Consider the following 20324-nt stretch of genomic DNA (forward strand, 5'->3'; position numbering starts at 1 on the left):
TAACAAAGTTCTGCAGGCCAAAATCTGCCCTCAGTGACACCTATACTACTGCACAATCTTCAATGGGTTTGCACAGGTACAACTGATTGAAACGTAGCACACAATTCTGTTGCTGTTGCAAAGGAAGGAATAGAATTCAGCTTCCGCTCACTGAGCTATTTTGACTCAGCAGGGCGAATGGGCATAAAAACAGTAAAAATTTATTTTAATCAGTTGAGTCAGCAGATTAGTCAGAGCACATCCTGGGAACATATCTGCTGAGTAAGAAGGCACCTCTTTTATATAGTAACTTTTGAAAGGACTGGGCTATAATTGAGATCTGTTCTTTGAGCCTTTACTGACACACCATACACAACTGTATCTCAGCAAACTTCTGGGCCCTACCATCTGAGGCTCACTATCTATCTGAAATACTTACATGGCTCCCATCCCAATAGTATCAGAGTGCCTCACAAGCGTTAAGGTATTTATCTTCATAACACCCCTGTGAGGTAGGAAAGTGCTATTATCCACATCTCACAGATGGGGAACTGCAGAACAGAAACTATAGACCTGATCCAAAGCCTACTGAAGTCAATGGAGTCTTTCCATCAGCTCTAATGGGCTTTGGATCAGCCACCAAGGATCAGATTTTTAAAGGGAATTAGGCTTCTAAAGAGGCAAATAGTCGACTAAATCCATCATGTAGGTGCCATGACATTTTCAATATTGTCGCTCAGGCACTGCCTCACTCCGTAGGTGCTTAAGGTTCTACCAGTCAACAGTTTTAAAAGAGCATAAGTCAGTGGTTCTCAACTCACAGCCTGCTTGTGGCCCAATCAGCACACAGCTGCGGCTCATGTGACTTTCTCAGGGCCATACAGGTAGTATATATATTGTGTGGATGTGGCCCACATAACACATAGAGACATGGGCAACACATGAACTACTGGCTTGGGGAGGCTAGCCACCAGCCCTGCCCCTTACACACACACACACAAACACAAACCTCCCCGCTGGAGCCCAGAGCCCCCTGCCACACTGTGGCCACCAACCTGGTCCTGCCCCAGATTAGCCCCTCAGCCCCAGAGCGCCGGGAGAGCGGCCGGCATGCAGTCCCAGCCTCCCCAGCCCTGGAGCGTGGGAGGGAGGTTGGGTAGCGTGTGGCCGCAGTCCTCTCAGACCCAGAGCGCCAGGAAGGCGGGTGGCCCCAGCCTCCCCAGCTCTGGAGCGCAGGCAGCATGCGGCCCCAGCCGGAGCACTGGGGGGCTGGAGCAGGATTAGAGCCACTACACGCTGGGAGCAGGGGGCCAGGGCCATGCCTGGCTGTTTGGGGAGGCACAGCCTCCTCCAGCCTATGTGACCTGCCGCCCATGCATAGAGAGCTACATAGATGGCCCACAATGGTTAAATAGATTGAGAACCACGGACCTAAGCGCTGCTGCTGCTGCCCCAAGGCGAATGAGTTGCTCAGTGCCCTAGCTCAAGCCACAAGCTCAAAGCAGGATTTTTAAACTAGGTGAGGGAACAGCTATTTTGCTAGAAGTGCCCAATCCTGTAGATGTACTCTGAGATTGCCTAAAATTCATCAGAACCCACAGAGGGAGGTGGGTGGAAGACAGCTGGGTGCACAGGGGAACATAAAGCAAATGTGAGAGAGGTATCAAGCATGAGCTGGAGACAGACAGAGAAAGATGACTGGCTACTAGGGCATGGGCTACCTAAGCAGCTGACTTGGTTTAGGTGCCAGACTCCAGGAGAGCTTTCACAGCTGAGGATCCCAAGTAGACCAGCCAGGCACACTAAGTCAGCTGCTTAGGCACCTAAGCCTCCCCCCACACCCCATCTTCCCTCTCTAGCATTTCATTCTTGGCTAGGTTAGGCGGCTTCACACCCTGCTATCTGGCTCCTGAGAATGCCTTTCTTAGGCATTTAACTATCCTCATGCACTCTATAGGGAGCCTAGGCAAAGCTACCTCACACAGGGCTGAAAATTCCAATTGGATTGTGGGCCACCAAGGGGTAGGCATTACTCCGCTCAGCCAAGCAACACCTAAATCTTTTTAAAAATCTGGCCCCAAGTGACTGGCCCAAGGACACATAAGAATACAAGAATTGCCATAGTGGATCAGATATAAGGTCCATCTAATCCAGCATTCTGCCTCTGATAGTGGCTAGTACCAGATGCTTCAGAGGGAGATGTCAGGATCCTCTAGTAGGCAGATGGGAGCTAATCTGCCCTCTCCCACGTCTCATCCTGGTCCCTAATAGTTAGAGACTGACTGAAACCCTGAAGCACAAGGTTTAATATCTCTTCAAAATATGTCACTATTAATTATAACTCTGGATAGTCTTGATATCCATATAAATGTCCAGTCCCTTTTGGAATCCTGCTAAGTTCTTGGCTTTAATTACTTCCTGTGGCAATGAGTTCCACAGTTTAATCACACGTTGTGTGAAAAAATATTTCCTTTTATCAGTTTGAAATTTCTCACCTTTTAATTTAACAAAATATCTCCTTGTTCTTGGTTAATCAGAAAAGGAGAACAGAAGTTCCTGATCTACCTTCTCTAAGCCCTTCATTATTTTATATACTTTTATCACATCCCCTCATATCTGTTTCCTTTCTAAAGTAACAATACTAATCATCTCTCTTCATATGAGAGATTTCCCAGGTCCTAGATCATTCTCATTGCTCTTCTCTGAGCACCCTTTAGTTCTGCAATAGCCTTTTGGAGATGGTGTGACTAATACTACACAAAGTATCCAGATCAGGGCACACCACTGATATATAAAGGCACTATAAAATTCTCTGTACTAACCTCCATGTCATTCCTTATGTATCTTAACATCATATGTTTTTCTGACTGCATGTGCACATTGAGCAGAAGTTTTACTGAACTGTCTACAGTTAGTTTAGAAACCTGTGAAGTGTATGACTGTCACACAGGAAGCCTGTGGCACAGCAGGGACTTAAAACTGCATCACACAAGTATCAAGCTTTAATGCCCTAACCACACTCTACCATCGTTCCTCACTCTGCTCTTCATTTCTCTTCTTAAGGTTTACCAACACCTTAAAGGGTAGCTCTACCTTGAAGTGACTGTATTAAAATGACTTCTTACTCAGGTCCGCTCATTGTGGGTGAAATATATCCCTGTGCAGTGGGCATGAGTTGAACTTAAGCAGGCATAGGCCTTGTGCTACCCCTCTATGAAGAGATGGATTTCACCCTGTGTGATTTTCAGTCATATCTGCTAACTTCAGTGAATAAAACAAGATTTTAACAGCTATTTCACTCCTGTCTACCCTGCAGAGTCCACACAGCTAAGGGATAATGACTGCTGGGATATTTTTCTCACTCATGCATCAACAGAAGAACTTTTAACTGAGTTCTGAATGCAAAATATTTATTGTTTGTGATGCATGAACCAGAAGAATCAAGCCCAACTGTCAGATCCTACCTTGTGTTTGCAGGACCAGCTGTTCGAGAAAACACCGTTTTACTAGTAAACTGAACAGATCTAATGTGGGGATTGCTGAGACACCAGCATGGAGCCTCATGATGCCATTTTTAGTGGCAATACTCACTTGAAAGGATTTTTTTTTCCTTACAAAGGTGTTTTTTAGGAGAACCACTGATGGCATTATATTAATTCCTTTCCCCTATGATCCTTAACCTCCCCGTTTTGGATCCCTCTCTTTGTCTTGCAGTGTTTGTATTATTAGACAGTGGCATTTCAAAATGTGTTATTGATACTGCACTTGGTTTTTATTTTGTTGTGCAGTCCTGAATGGGTTAGAGATGGGGATTTGTGCATGATAGAAAGTCTCACATTATTAATTATTAGTTTGTAGAATTTCTCTTCTAAATCCATGTAAGATCCAGGTCTCTTCTTGTTAAAACTATTAATGAGCAAGATCTGTATTGTCTCAAAGACCCTCTCTTTGCACCCCACTGCAGTAACTGTGGTCAGCTAGAATCTTCATGGGAGCCAGGAACAGAGCACTCTCGGTGGGGAGTCTTTAACTGTGCTACCACCAGACTCCAGAAGCTCAAACTTAGTAAGCACCTATAGGGAGGAGCAATACAAAACCAAACCTTCACACAGGCCATACCTAATAACAAAGCTAGAGGGTAGTCTAATATTGTTCCTCCTGGAAAACAGTCTCCAGATCTGATCCAGATTAAGGCCTGAATCCACAAAGTGACTTAGATGGTGAGATATACCCAGATGTTCCCAGCAAGTGGCTCACATCCCAAGCTGTAGATGAAGGTGGACAGCCCCTCTCCATCCCCAGCCCCTGTCACTGCCAATCTGACCTGAGGGGAAATTCCTTCTCGATCCCAAATATGGCGATCAGTTAAACCCTGAGCATGTGAGCAAGACCCAGCTAGTCACATACTTGAGAGAGAGAGATGCCACCTCAGAGCACCTGCCCACCCTGTCCAATGTCCCATCTCCAGCTGTGGCTATCTCTAATGCTTCAGAGGAAAAAAGGAGAAAAAAACCCCACACACCGCAAAAACCTTAGAATACATTAGGGGTGCAGGGAAGAAATCTCCTCCTGACCTCTGCAAGCGAGTAGCTGAAGCCATGAAGCATGAGATTTTAGGAGCATACGACATAAACCGAAATGGACCTCTAAGGCTGCCGAGACCTATCCCCCACCAGCACAAGCAATCCCATCATACAATCCCACTCATAAATCTGTCCAGTTGTCTCTTAAAACTGTTTGCTCCCAAAGCTCCTATTGGCAGGCTTTTTCAGAACTTCACTTTTCTGATAGTAAGAAACCTTCTTGTTTCCCGCCTGAATTTTTTCATGGCCAGAGTACATCCATTTTTTCTTGTGCTATGCCCACTTAATAATGCCACCTTCACAAGAGCTGTAGAATCAATGTCAATGTAATTAGGTCGATACAGTGTCATTGTAAACACTGTGTTGCTTACATCAGTAGTTCTTAACCAGGGTTTTAGGGCCCCCTGGGAGGGCATGAGCAGGTTCCAGGGGGCCCTCCAAGCACCGTCAGCATTAGACTCAACATTGAAAAACAAAAGCCCCACTGCATGGGGCTGAAGCCCAGGGCCTTGAACCCCACCAACCAGGGCTGAAGCTGAAGTAACGCAGCTCTGCGTGGGCCAACTGGCATGGGGCCCCAAGCACTTGCCCTGTTTGCTACCCTCTAATGCTGGCCCTGGCTTTTATATGCAGAAAACCAGTTATTGTGGCACAGGTGGGCCGTGGAGGTTTTTATAGCATGTTAGGGGGCCTCAGAAAAAGGTTGGGAACCCCTGGCTTCCATAAACAGTTATTGGCTTTCAGAAACCATCCCACTCTGACAATCCAATCACTACAAGCATGCCTGGTCACGACATGCACTACAGACACCAGGGACAAAGTGTAGACATGTACAAGTGATGTAATTACTTGGGCACCTGTATGCCAACATTTAGTGCAGGCTTACCCTCACAGTGCCACAGCTAAATACAAGGTGGAACAGACTATTATTTAGCATAAGTAGTTAAAACATATTTCAAGGGACCATTCAAGGTGGAATGTCCTGTTAACACCCCTCCAGTCATAGCGAGGGAGGGAGAGAGGAGGAAAACAACTGGGATTGTTAATAGATTATAGACTGTTGTAATAAGCCATAAAGCCAATGTCTCTGTTCAGTCCATGATTTTTAGTATCTAGAAAATTTATGAATTTAAGCTTGCAGGTAGGTCTTTTGAAAGCACTGTACAGGTTTCCTTTGGAGCTGAGGCCTGACAGGTCAGCTACAGAGACGGCTTTGTGGGCGAGTACTTTTCACAAAGCAATCACTCCCTCGCTCGCTCTCTGATACCCTGGGACCAACCTGGCTACAACCACAGCATGAAACACTGCGGCCACAGCAAGTGCTGCACAGAAACAGGCCCTGAGGGAAACACACTTACAAACGCGGCTTGACCACTGAGGTAAGGCACAGAGCAGCACCAGCCCATGCGCCGCGCAGGCCCAGCAGAACAAGCCGGGCCTGACCCGCAGCGCTGAGAGGCTTTGCCGCCCACGTGTCCCCGGCCCCAGCCGAGCCTGCCGCGGGCGGAGCCGGGGACGGGCCGGTGCTGACGTGGACACCTGAGAACAGCCCAGCCCGCAGGCAAGGCGCCCACACGACACACACCGTCTGCGTCGCCCCCACCCCCGCAACCCGTTCAAGGTTCGCCGGAAGTTGTCACGCTGGACAGGAAGCGCCCCTGTTTTACAAGCAACAACCGCTCCCCACCCCCTTCTTCATCCCCGGACCTTGTCCCCTGAGCCGCAACCAACCCGCACAGCCACGCTCGACACGCCACTTGATTGACATATAGTTGGCAACCAATGGGAGCTCCTTCTTACTCGCTCTCTGGACCGCCTCCTTCCCATCCTTGACCAATCGGACGGCGGATTGCCCTCCATTGCCAGCTGATGGATGGGATCACCAGCCAATCAGCGACGGAGGATGGATTTTTATCCCCCTCCAATTAGCACTGAGGAATGAGGGAGGTAGCGGGAACGGGCCTGAAGGGGGGAGGGTGTCAATCCCCCTTGGAACCGCTGATAAGGGGGGAGGGGCGGAGAGTGCGCGCGGCAGGCCCCTGCCCAGAGCGCGGTGCTCCCGTAGGCCGACTGGGCGCCCGCGCAGGGGGCGGGGCCGGGCTGGGCTGCAGCGTTTGTCGAGCGCTTTCCCCCGCCCCCGAGCATGGAGGGTTCGAGCCCCAACCCCGGGGCGGGGAGCCGCCGCCTGGAGCCCCGATAACGCGACGCCCCGTGGCGCTTCCCGGGAAGCTTCCCCTGCGGCTCTTCGCCTCAACCACACGTTCCCAGGCTGGGCTGGACACGGGCCTGGGAGGAGCCGCCTGGGCGCTGCGTGTGGGGCTTAGTCAGCTCCTTAAGGTGGATCCGCGCAATTGGCCAGAAAGTCCTCGCACATCCCTGCACCCCCCCCCCCGCGGCTCCTCACACAGCCCTGCCACTCTCTCCCCCTTCTGTGCTCCCAGTTCCCCACACAGCCTGGCCCGTGGCATAGAAGATTAGGGTGGCCAAGACCTCAGGAGGTAATCTAGTGACAACCTGCTGCTCAAAGCAGGACCAACCCCAACTAAACCATCCCAGCCAGGGCTTTGTCAAGCCTGATCTTAAAAACCTCTAAGGAAGGAGATTCCACCACCTCCCTAGGTAACCCATTCCAGTGCTTCACCACCCTCCTAGTGATTCCTAATATCCAACTTAGACTTCCCCTACTGTAACCTGAGACCATTACTCCTTGTTCTGTCATCTGCTACCACAGAACAGCTGAGCTCCATCCTCTTTGGAACCCCCTTTCAGGTAGTTGAAAGCAGCTATCAAATCCCCACTCACTCTTCTGCAGACTAAACAATCCCAGTTTCCTCAGCCTCTCCTCGTAAGTCATGTCCCCCAGCCCCCTAATCATTTTCATTGCTCTCCACTGGCCTCTTTCCAATTTGTCCACATCCTTCCTGTAGTGGGGGGCCCAAAACTGGATACAATACTCCAAATGTGGCCTCACCAATGCCAAAGAGAGGGGAATAATCACTTCCATTGATCTGCTGGTAATGCTCCTACTAATTCAGCCCAATATGTCATTGACCTTGGCAACGGGCATACTTCAGACTCATATCCAGCTTTTCATCCACTATAAACCCCAGGTCTTTTTCTGCAGGACTGCCGCTTAGCCAGTTGGTACGCAGCCTGTAGTAGTGCATGGGATTCTTCCATCCTAAGTGCAGGAATCTGCACTTGCCCTTGTTGAACCTCATCAAATTTCTTTTGACCCAATCCTCCAATTTGTTTAGGTCACTCTGGACCCTATCCCTGCCTTCCAGTGTATCTACTGCTCCTCTCATCTTAGTGTCATCCGCAAATTTACTGAGGGTGCAATCCATCCCATCATCCAGTTCATTAATGAAGATGTTAAACAAAATGAGCCCCAGGAACCTTAGCCTTGCTATTCCAGTCCTGGGCTCCCCACACAGCCCTGCCAATGCCCTTCTGTCCTGTCCTGCAGCTCCCCTGCTATTCCAGTCCTGGGCACCCACAGTGCCTGGCCAATGTCCCTTGGCCATGCCCTGCAGCCCCCTTGTCACCCCATGGATGAAAATATGTCTGTGCAACTGTGGATGGTTAAAGAGGGTAGGTATTTTATATCCTGGAGAGTCACATAGGTATATGGCATGAGACCACATATGAGAGCTGTGTGTTATATACAGCAGGAAAATGTAAATTTATCACATTGTGGTAAAGTGGTCAATTATTATATGGAACAAGGCATTTGGAGTGGAGCGGGGGGTGGAGCTGCAGAAAAGATCTATTGTTTGGAGGAGATATTCTTTCATGATAATTTATGTTATTAAATGGTTATCTTTTATTATATTCAGTGGAGGACATAGATTATTTCAGGTGGGATTATCATTGGAAAATTAAATTATCCCACAGGGAAATAAGAGATAATCACAGGGGTCATGAATTATTCTAAGGGAGTATGAGATTATTTTTGTTATCTTAAAGAGGTATATTAGATTATAAAATACAAAATTATGAAATTAACATGTAGGATATATCATGCCAGAAAGGTATAAAATTATCATATAGTGTTTGTTAAAGTATTACTCAGGATACGTGGCTATCACAGTGCTGGGCATAAGATTACCAAATGGGAAGATGTATTGCACCAAAGGAAAAGAATTTATCATATGGGGAGATAGGAGTTTGTCACTTGGAACTTTATGTGTTAAGACACAAGAAACTATACAGGTAAGAGATGGCACTTGATGAAATAGTGGTGTAAAATTAGGTTCCTAAATGCATGTTTAGGCATTGACCCTAGTGCAACCTATTGGGCGCGCAGCATTTTTGCAAATCAGGCAAGTACCTAAACACAGATTTAAAGTGCCCAGTGTTAGGCTCCTATTTCTGAAAATCTTGATCCAGATCCCAAAGAATAGATGGCACTAGCTAATATATTACATAGGGATATACAGTAGGTATTTTAATAAGGAAGAATGAGACTGGGAACATGGTATTTAGGAAATTTTCATTTGTACATTTTTTTCAGGAATAGTAAAGTAAAACCCGAAGAAACACGTGGTTTTGAAAAACTATAGTTAAGGGGAAATAAAAATATGACAGTATCTTCAGGTCACATTAGATTACAAAGGTATCTGTTTACCACTACTGTTAATTGTGAATGAGAAAACAGGCCTTTATTGGCTAGGATGTAGAAATTAACCACCATCCCACTATCAAAAGCTGTGGGGTCCTGACTGCCAAAAACAAGCCACCTCCCTCACCTCTCTGGATACCAGAAACCACAAGTGCTGACCATCCGTCAAAATCTCCAGCTTTCCCAGATATATTCACCATTCAGTCAAGCGTTTTCTACATAAAAACCTACTGACATCTTGAAAATATAGGGGCATCATAAATTGAATTTAGTATAAAAATAAATTACACAAGGACTACTCTATTCTTTTTCTGTCTCCTTCTGTTTTGTCTTGTTTTACGCTTAGATTGTAAACTCTTTGGGGGCAGCAACCATCACTTTGTTCTGTTTGTTCAGAACCTTGCACAATAGGGTCTGGGACGGAAGGAAGATTATTACACCGACTGGGATTTGATGGAGGGGATTACCACAAGATTTAGAGGGTTAGGAAAGTTATCATCTGGGTTGGGGGGAGATTATCGTATGAGTTGAGGCCCCCATGAGGACGTGGAAGATTGGGAGTAGGTTATCAAATAGATTGTGGGGATTCTTACCAGATTTAATGGTTTTGGGGAGATAATCAAATGGTAGGGTTAAAAGATTATCTCAGGGTGAGGGGATAGCACCAGAGGATTAACAGCCACATAGGCTCAGGGATGGTAAGAGATCATTATGAACTGGGACATTACATGGGTTCGGTGAGTTTATCACGCATATCTGAATTATCTCACTGAGATAAAATTATCATCTGGGTTGGAGGGGCATTATTACATGCAGGATTGCAGGAAAGTTATATATTGATGGATAATATCAATATTTACTTTAAAGCATTTTTTAGATTTGTATTTAAAAATTTACGGCTGTGGGAAATTAGGGGGTGTAATAGTATTTAATGACAGTAGATGCTGAGATTCAAGAAGTTAAAGCTTTATAACCATTAACAACTAATAGTCAACATCACGTCAATATATACAGTATTATTAAATCAAACTCTAATTAATTCACAAATAGCATTTGTTTTACTTTGCTTAACTGTACATTTTGATTATCATGGAAATATTTTTTTTCATTGGTTTGTGTGTGTGTATGAAATTGACATTTACCAACATTTACTGATAAAAATCTAATTTTTCCAAGCCTGATTACTGCCTGATTTGTCACAGGGATACTGATGCGTGTGTGCTAGTGTTACTAAGAAGATGATCGTGTAGGGGAATATTACGTGGGTTGGGATTATGGATCGGGGCGATATTCCCCAAACGGATGCGGGGGGAGTAATTTCCAGGTGGGTTTAAGAAGTTATTCCTTGGGGTGGGTTTAGGAGGGTTATTCGCTAGGCGTGTTGGGGCGGGGGGGGTATTCCCGGGGTAGGCTGGGTATCCCCCCCTCTCTAGGAGCCTCCTTAACCCGGGCAGGCGGGGGTGGCCGCGGCCGGGGGGAGCCGGGGGAGGCGGAGCGGAGGCCGGGGAGGAGCCGGGGCCTGCAGTGGAGCCGCAGCCCGGAGCAGCAGCCGCAGCAGCCGTGGGAGCGGCGGGGCCCGGGAAGACTCAGCGCCGCCCGGACGGGCCCCCCCGCAAGGAGCCCGGGGAGCCCCCCAGGAACGAGCCCGAGGCCCGGTGGGAGGTGGCCGCCCAGCCCAGCTCAGGCCCAAGAGCCGCCGCGGCCTCCAGTGGCAGCCGGGCCCGGGCGAGAGGAGCTGGGGCCTGGGGAGAGGGAAGCCAGGGACAGCCCCGTCCCCCCCCCCCCGCGGGAGAGACCCCAGATCCCAGCCGTGGGGAGAGAGCCTCATAGGCAGCTCCCTGATCCCCAGCCACGGGGGCGAGACCCCAATCCCCAGCCCCAAATATCTGCCAAGCGGCGGACGCAGCCCACTGACTGGGGTGAGACTCTCTGCAGCCCCCTTCCCATCCGGTGTCGAGCCACCCTCAGCTCCCCAGGAGCTCGTCAGAGGGCACAGAGGGACACCCTCCCCCATCCCTCCAGATCTAAAATAGACAAGAAGACACCCCCTCCCCCATTTTTCCCAAGCCCAGCCAGACAGTCAGTGGGGAACCTCCGGGAGAGAGACCCCTTATGTCCATCGGGGACAGAGCAAGCCCTCAAATAATTATCCAGAAAGAAGCAAAACCCCAAATAGTTACCCAGTAATTAATTAACACCCATTCAGTACCCAACAAGAAAGAAAGGCCCGGGGAAGAGACACCCCTCACCGACTGGCAGTGCCTAGAACAGAGTTATAGATACCAACCTAGCAAGGGGCACTCCCCCCTGAAAGAGGAAATAGCCCCACACTCCTATAAAAAGACTATCCCAAATATCCCATGTAAGGTGAGGGAGAAACACCTGTCAGCCAGCCACCAGGGTAGAGAAAAGAGACTTCCTTGAAATATCCACAGTTAGTAAGAGGAACTCCCCCAGAGAAGGGGGAGATTTGCCTGCCCCAAAAAGGTGATGTGAACCTATAGGGAAGAGAAAAGGGACCCCCAGTTAGGGAGGGAAGGGAGAATTGAACTCCCATATAACCAGAGAGCCAGTGGGGAGAAGAAAACAGTATCTTAGCTATTAAAGAAGAGAGAAAGGAGGAGATCCCTATCCTAGGATACCACCCAGCAATTTAGAGGGCAGACAGCCCCAAGCAGATCATTCTACCTCTCAGGGTCCCTACTTCATCCACAACCCCTTCCCTCTCAAAATCTGAAGAACTTGGAATAGCTGGCAGCAATGCTCTGAGGATGGAGTCCAGTGGAGGAGTGTGAAGGGCAGCACCCCCAAAACCAGTGCTGGAGATAACGCCCTCCTCCCTACAGAAAACCTTCCAGACAGAGTGAGTGACCACATTACATCACTCCTCTTTTCCCCTCATTCTCCTTCTGTCTATTCCTCTCTATCCTCGCTTCCCATCAATTTTCTCTTCTGTCTATACCTCTCTGTAGCTCTTTTCATCTTCTCTCTGTCTTCCCATTTCTGAATTCTCCCCACCCTTCTTTCTCGGTGTGCCTTTATCCATTTTTATTTCTGGAATTAATTGTCTCCTTTTATTCATTATAAAGAGCTGGCCTGATTTTTGTTCCAGTGCATTGCTTTTTGGAGACCCTAGCCTCAGGGAATTGTATCCAAGTCCCTCTGGCATTCCCCATCCACCATCAGTCATTAGTGTATTGACTTCATTGTGGACTCAGCCTTCATCACTGACATGAAATACATTTCTGTCATCCAGGGGGCAATACGTAGGATTATAGGATTATGTTGATTGAAAAGACTGGAGAGGAAGGGTGAATCCTAGCACTTGTGCCCTAGGGGTGTGTATTATGCATTGCTCATAAGGCTATGTGTGTGAATCTTGCTGCTAGTATCCTAGGGGATGGAGAAACCCACTGTGCTTGGGACTAGGAGTTGTGTGAATATCAGTATTAGTACTCTCGGATGTAGATCCCACTGTATGCAGGGGCTATGGGAATGAATCCTGGCATTGGTGCCCTTTGGTGTGAATTCCATCGTACCCAGGGTCTAGGAATGAAAATCTCTGTGGTAGTGCTGGTGGAACCCCCTTTCAGAACTATGAGGATCCATTCCATTGCTACTACCCTTCACATGTGGATCCTGCTCTATTTAGGGTTTGGGGATGTGAATCCTGATGCTTGTTTCATGGGGTACAGGCCCTGCTGCCTTGAGAAAATGGGATAGTTAAATCCCACACCAAGGGAGCCCTCTGACACTAGCACGGTGCTCTTTCTCCTTCCTCAGAAAACACACTTGCCCTGGGTCATTTACTGGGAAATCAAGTCCAAAAGAGACATCACCTCAAAAGAGACTAATTCAGATTCCTTTAGCAGATGCAGCACCCCAAAGACAATCCCGTATAAATCTCAGCCTGAGGTATCCCTTTCCCTGTTCAAGATACTGACATAAATTCATTCTCCTGAGACAGTCGCAAGGAAATCCAAGGCCAAAGGATCCCTTGCTGTGACAAATACCAACTCGGACTCCAGTAGGAAAATACATAGTAACAGGGAAAGCCAAGAATGAGGATCAAGAGGGATTCCTTGGTGTAACTGGACAGTAAGCTCAGACAAAAGTGTGTGAGGTCACCCCCAGATGACTCCCCACCTTTGCCATTGCATTTTGACCTCTCTGTGAGTCTTAGGGTGGCACAGTGGATTTTACAGAGGGAGACTGAAACCATAATGTTTGTGTTCTGGGGGTGCTGTAAGATGCCCTCCCACTTGTTGCTCTCTAGTTTTGCAATCCATCTGCTTTGAGTAGAATTCCTTGTCTAGTGCAAGGAAGGCAATAACTGAGGCAATTTGGGCTTCGTACACTCAAAGGGATTTACTGACTCTTCCTGCTCTTGGCGTTAATTTACCTTCCTCTGCCCCAGCTCTTACAATAATGACTTGACATTTTTCTAGTGCCTTTGGTTCAGTCGGATGCCACAGCACTTTACTGAATGTGTATGCCAGCCATGCAAAATTCTGCTTGTCCACAGCAAGTAATATTTTGAGGGGTGTATAAGAGATTTGCATTTTCATTCTTCTCTGTCATTGTGATAAAGGATGAGTTTTTAGATTTTGTGGCTAACCTGGTAAATATGAAAGTTTTGCAAGACGGAATGCTGTGTGGGGTCTGTGCATAATTGTTTGTTATTTATTCATTAATTGCTGACAGAGTAGTCAGTGCTGTTCTAGACACACAAATTAGGACAATCTCTGCCCTGAAAAGCTGGCAGTCTGAAAGACAGATATGCAGAAGCCAGGACATGCTGGTAAATCCAGGGGAGGGAGTAACTTGAGGGGTGTATGGTTTGCTGGTTTTTGTTGTTGTTGCTACTTATTTACGTGGATTGGGTTAGGGATGGTCTTAATACTTAGTCCTGCCTATGAGTGAAGGACACTGGACTAGATATCCTCTCAAGGTCCCTTCCAGTTATTATGATTCTACAGTTCTGTGATTGTTAAACCAAGGCTGAAATGCTGCTGCCTCTGGGGTGGAATGCTGCAGCCATCCTGCACCAAGGATGTTACATAAAGGGGTAAGGTGGGAGGGGAAGGGAAGAATATTAACCTCCATGAATGTGTAAGGTGCTTTACAGACAAATAACAGGTCTATGTCCTTAGGAGTGTAACCAAGATGTTCAAACCTGGGTGCCAGTCAGGCTTCTAAATCCACCTAAATAAGTGACCTGATTGTCGTAAGTGTCCATCAGCCCACAGTTGACTTCAATGAGAGCTGCTAGGTGCTCAGCAGTTTGAAAATGAGGCTACTTATTTAATTGCCTGAATATTGACTTAGAAGCCTAACTTCAGGCGCTCAGGCTTGAAAATCTCATCCTTACAATATAAGCAATATAATCCTTTGAGGTTCTGAGTGTCCTCAATTTCCAAGGAAGTCAGTGAGAGTTGAGGGTACACAGTACCTTTCAGGGTCAGGCCCTAAAAAAGATTTCACATTAAATGAGAGAGATTAAAGGGGCAGGACAAGGATTACCTAAATTAATGATAGCATATAACATTACTCTCATCATGTCTTGTTAGTTCCTTGGATTTTGTTTTAAAACCCATGGTTTTATGCACAGTACCTGGGATCAGGATAAGGGATCAGGCAATGCCATATTGAATTGAAGTAACAGGGACAATTTAAGGAGGCTGAATGTTAGTACCCAATTTGGAATCAGGTTGCAATCCCTGATTCTTGTGAAAATTATTGAATTCAGGGAGGTGGGACACTTGTAAATTCAATGTTTTTGCTTTAAGAAATGTTACTGACCTTGAATGCTAGAGTCTGTTCCTTGGTTCTCTTTTTAACTCCAGGGGCCACAGCAATGTAGGCATCTTCCATACACTATTCCCACCAATGGACCTCAGCCCTGGCCTTGTGTAGCCACCTATAGTGGGGAGTTCGGTCTCCATGACCTGTTCAGACCTTAGGCCTCTGCTGAGAATGTCAGCAGGGAGACCTATTAATGCCATTTGTGATATGGGCATCTGTCCATGAAGAACTGGACTAAGACAAGTAATTCATTTCCCCAGTTCTCCCTAGTAATCATCTAGTCGCCCTAATCTAGGGCCGGATTGTAACCATTACCTTACAGGCAGAGCCCTGGGAGTTCTCCAGCTGCAGAATAGTGCTTCAGAATCTCAGCTTTCATTTTAAAATAAATTATATTTCTAGGCCTAATGGTTTTGAAGATAACCTTGAAAACATGACTCAGATATTTGAGTCTGCAGAAGCTACTCATTCAGGCTCTAAGAAGTGTGAACTGCCCATTCATCTCTATTGGATGTTAACCTGGAAATCTAAAGATAACCATTTAAATGTCAATAATCACTAACTGTTTCACTGCTGATTATTTAAGAGAAACATCTAGCTAATGTGCTCTTCCCATTCCCAAACTGCCTCCCACACCTCTCTATGTACCAATAGCCCCAGCTGTTCTCTATCCTGCTCTCAAAATCTTCAGCTTGCACTATGAAAATGTCTATGATACAGTTATGCACTGTAAGCACAAAAATCTGTGGCATATTAAAAAAATGAAAATGTGGAGACAGTTTAAAATAAATTGCATTTAATATGCAAATGAATAACATAGGGGAGACTGTACTGAATGCACTATTCATTTTCATATTTAACTCATTTTAAAACCTCCATTTTAAAATGTAAATGAAGCTGGTGCAGAATATCCAAAAGGGCTCAATCCAGAGACCTTGTAGTAAAGTTCAGGGCCATCTTGTTAAGGAATTCTTGGGGCTTTACTGAAATGTGAAAAGCTTATTATCCATTCTCCCATCACAACCTGGGGCCTGATTGGAATTGATGCCCTAGAGGTGAAAGACAAAGGGTATGTCTACATCTACAATTTTGCAGCGGTGGTTGTTACAGCTGTATAGGGCCAGCGCTGCAGAGTGGCCACACTTACAGCAACCAGCGCTGCAAGTGGTGTTAGATGTGGCCACACTGCAGCGCTGTTGGGCGGCTTCAAGGGGGGTTCGGGGAACGCGAGAGCAAACCGGGGAAGGAGACCTGCTTGCACGGGGGTTCGGGGAACGCGAGAGCAAACCGCGGGGAAGCAGGTCTCCTTCCCTGGTTTGCTCTCGAGTTCCCCGAACCCCCGAGCAAGCAGGTCTCCTTCCCTGCGGTTTGCAGGGGGGTTCGGGGAACACAAGAGCAAACCGGGGAAGGAGACCTGCTTGCACGGCGGTTCGGGGAACGCGAGAGCAAACCGGGGAAGGAGACCTGCTTGCACGGGGGTTCGGGGAACGCGAGAGAAAACCGGGGAAGGAGACCTGCTTCCCCGCGGTTTGCTCTCGCGTTCCCCGAACCCCCCTGCAAACCGCGGGGAAGGAGAACCGCTTGAGGGGGGGGATTCGGAGAACACCGGAGCAAACCGCGGGGAAGGAGACCTGCTTGATTACCAGAGAGGCTTCCTCAGGTATGCTGGGATACCTGCTTATTCCACGGAGGTCAAGAAAAGCGCTGGTAAGTGTCTACACTTGATTACCAGCGCTGGATCCTCTACACCCGAGACAAAACGGGAGTACGGCCAGCGCTGCAAACAGGGAGTTGCAGCGCTGGTGATGCCCTGCAGATGTGTACACCTCCTAAGTTGCAGCGCTGTAACCCCCTCACCAGCGCTGCAACTTTGTGATGTAGACAAGCCCTCAGTATCCTGTTGCTGTGACTAGTTTTCCTCTGCTGATTCTCACTCCATGTCAGCACTCTCCTCAGATCCCTTCAGTGGCTTCCTATCTGTTATTGCATCAAATTTAAGTTCTGCTTGTGCACCTTTAAAGCCCTGTGCATTTTCATTCCACCTACCTCTCTGCTCTGATTTCCTCCTACTCTCCTGCACTCCTCCCAGTTCTCTCTTTACTGATCTCTGCATCTCTTTTTTTCTATTCTTCTTTGGGCCTTCTATCCTGCTGCCCTGTATGCCTAGGACACTCTCTCTGTCCTCATATGCCAAGCATCCTCCATCTCCTCCTTAAAACCCATTTCTTCCAGGAATCTTTCCTAGCTGCAGCGCAGTGAGCCCTCATCAGTGGTCTTCCACACTGGTGTTGTGACCCTGTCTTGGCTTTGCCTTTGCCTTTGTTAGATCATATGGGAGCAGGGACTTTGTTTTATTTTGAGTTATATCAAATACCACATCCATTAATGCAGATATATAATGAATAATCATTCTGATTCTGCTGAACTATCCGGTCCAACCAGCGTGGGGTAGTAGTGCTTTAGAGGTGAACGACTACATAATCTCTCTGACTCATCCAGTCTCCCACCCTTCCTGTTTAACTGCCCCTCCACGTGTGGCTGGGCTGTAGCTGATGATCTAGCATTAAAAGGTTCCACACTATATTCTCTGATTCTCCATGATTCCTGCCAGCTCTCCAGGATCTTAGCTTGCATTGGAACCCTAGAAGTGAAAGACATGTGCAAGGTTCCATATCCCATTTCCTGATCGCCCTGAGCCAGCCGGTTCCTCTGATGTGCTGCCGGTTTGGAGCCAGTAACCTACAAAAGAAAGAAGAGTAGTTTTGTGCTCTCTTTTGCTTCTCTGTGCACATACTGGAGTCTGAATTTTTTTGCAGGGGACCAACTAGGGATTTTTTAATTCCCCAAAATGTTTATTTTCCTGCTTATTTTTTACATTAGAAATTCAGATCTTATTTACACAGTTTTATATGAAAAGTTCTGTGGATGATTGTAGAACGAGTAGGATTTATAACATAACTCTCAAGGGAGTGAAACTTGAACAATTGAGAAGGGATTCTGACCTTTTGCAGTCCTTCACTGAAGGAGTAAGGATGTTGAATTTTTCACAAAACAAGTTTTCCTCCAAATTTTTATTAACCAAAAGCCCCCATCACCCCACCACGACCACCACCTGCACCAAAAAACAAACAGAGATTAAATAATCTGTTTAAAAATCTCTTCCAGGTCTCTTGACCTCCAAAACACTCCCCAGAAAAGATAAATCTAGTATATAGAACACTGAATTGGGACTCAGGAGATCTGGAGTATCTTCTAAGCTCTGCCACTGGTCTGCTGGGGGACCTTGGGCAAATCACTTTGCCTTTCTGTGCCTCAGTTTCCCCACCAGTAAAATGTGAGGAATGAAACTGATTCTTTATAAAACACTTTGAAATTTAAGGATGAAAAGTGCTATCTAATAGCTAGGGGGTATCTAAGGTAATGAATATGAGGAAAAGCCTTGTGAAATTAAACAAAAAGCCTTTCAGACCTTGTTTATGCCCCATGAAGGAGCAAATAGAGGGCACAGACTCATTTTTTTTTTACTTTGCAGGTCATCTGTAAGCTGAAAGGCCCCATAGCTTGTCAGTGTAGTTTTAAGTTGTTTTAAACTAAAGTAAACTAAAACTAAACTAGTTTTAAGTTGTTTAAATATGTTTTAAAGTGACGAGCAAAGACATTCTGGGTCTCCTGAAACTTCTCTCCTTAACATCTCCAGTCACCTTTTCTTGGCCAAGTGTTAAGGGTCTCTATTCCATCCTCATCTTGTCCTCTCTTGACTTTTGTATGTTTGTCGTCTCCTGGTTCCCCTCCTAATTGCTCTGGTCATTTGTTCAGTGTCTTTTTCACTAGACTGACCTCTTCCCTTCTCCCCTTTTCCATAAGAATACCACAGAGCTCCATCCTTGGCTCACTCCTCCTCTCTTATGTACACACTCTTTTGGTGATCTCATCTATTCAGTTGGCTTCACTTCCATTGTTATGCCAATGACTTGCAAATCTACGTCTCCACTCTTGACCAGTCTTCCTCCATCAAGTCATACATCTTAGCTTATCTCTTGGGCATCTTCCCTTGGATGACTCAGAACCAACTCAACATGGCCAAAATGGAACTTTGAACTTCCTTCTGAAACCATCTCCATTGTCTCCCCCTCCCCCTCCGTCCCTTTTTTACACCACCACCACACTTCTGTCACCCAGACTCACAATCTATGTATCCTTTCTGACCACCCCACTCTTGCCCCACAAATGGAGGTTGTGTCCATATCCTGCTGTTTCTTCCTCCTTAACTTAAGATCAGCCATTTCTCTCTATCCACACAGCTAAAATTCCAGTCCAGGCCCTCATCATCTCCCATCTTGATTGCTTCAGCCACTTCCTCACTGACCTCCTTGAAACAACATCAGCCCCTGCATAACACTGCTGTTAAAATCATCTTCCTGGCTTGTTGTTCTCGCCATGTCATCCGCCTCATCATATCCATCTGTTGGCTCTCCATTGTCCACCCCCATCACGTTCAAGCTTATTTTCCTCACTTAATGCCCTTTGCAATTCTGTGTCTCCCTTCTTATCTTCCCTTGTCTTCTATTGAGTCAGTGCCAATATGAGAATGGCCATACTGGGTCAGATCAATGGTTCATCTAGCCCAGTATCCTGTCTTCCGACAGTGGCCGATGCCAGGTACTTCAGAGGGAATGAAGAGAACAGGCAGTCATCAAGTGAGCCATCTCCTGTTGCCCATTCCCAGCTTCTGGCAAACAGAAGCTAGGGACACTTCAGAGCATGGTTTTGCATCCCTGCCCCTTACGGACCTATCCTCCACGAACTTATCTAGTTCTTTTTTGAACACTGTTATAGGCTTGGCCTTCACAACATCCTTTGGCAAGGACTTCCACAGATTGACTGTGCATTGTATGAAGAAGTGCTTCCTTCTGTTTGTTTTAAACCTGCTGCCTATTAATTTCATTTGGTAGCTCCTAGTTCTTGTGTTATGAGGAGTAAATAACACTTCCTTATTTACTTTCTCCATACCAGTCATGATTTTATAGACCTCAGTCATATCCCCCCCCTTAGTTGTCTCTTTTCCAAGTTGAAAAGTCACAGTCTTATTAATCTCTCCTCATATGGATGATGTTCCATACTCCTAATAATTTTTATTGCCCTTTTCTGTACCTTTTGCAAACCCAGTATATCTTTTTTGAGATAGGGCAACCAGAACTGCACACAGTATTCAAGATGTGGGTGTACCATGGATTTATATAGAAGCAATATGGTATTATCTATTCCTTTCCTAAACATTCCCAACATTCTGTTAGCTTTTTGACTGCCACTTCACATTGAGTGGATGTTTTCAG

General features: G+C 46.6%; 1 protein-coding gene across 3 annotated transcripts in view; it reads left to right on the forward strand.

The window, feature by feature from the left end:
* Nucleotides 1-10765: 10765 nt before the first annotated feature.
* FOXJ2 (forkhead box J2) overlaps nucleotides 10766-20324 on the forward strand; it is a 42629-nt gene continuing 33070 nt past the window's right edge. For 2 of the 3 annotated variants that reach the window (XM_030538096.1, XM_030538104.1), the window contains exon 1: nucleotides 10768-12049. The gene's annotated coding sequence lies outside the window, so the exon portion shown is untranslated. Of the gene's footprint in view, nucleotides 12050-20324 lie in introns of all 3 variants that reach the window. The other variant, XM_030538116.1, reaches the window with a different exon arrangement.

Source organism: Gopherus evgoodei, chromosome 1 (assembly GCF_007399415.2).
Source record: "Gopherus evgoodei ecotype Sinaloan lineage chromosome 1, rGopEvg1_v1.p, whole genome shotgun sequence".
NCBI classification, from domain to species: Eukaryota; Metazoa; Chordata; order Testudines; family Testudinidae; genus Gopherus; species Gopherus evgoodei.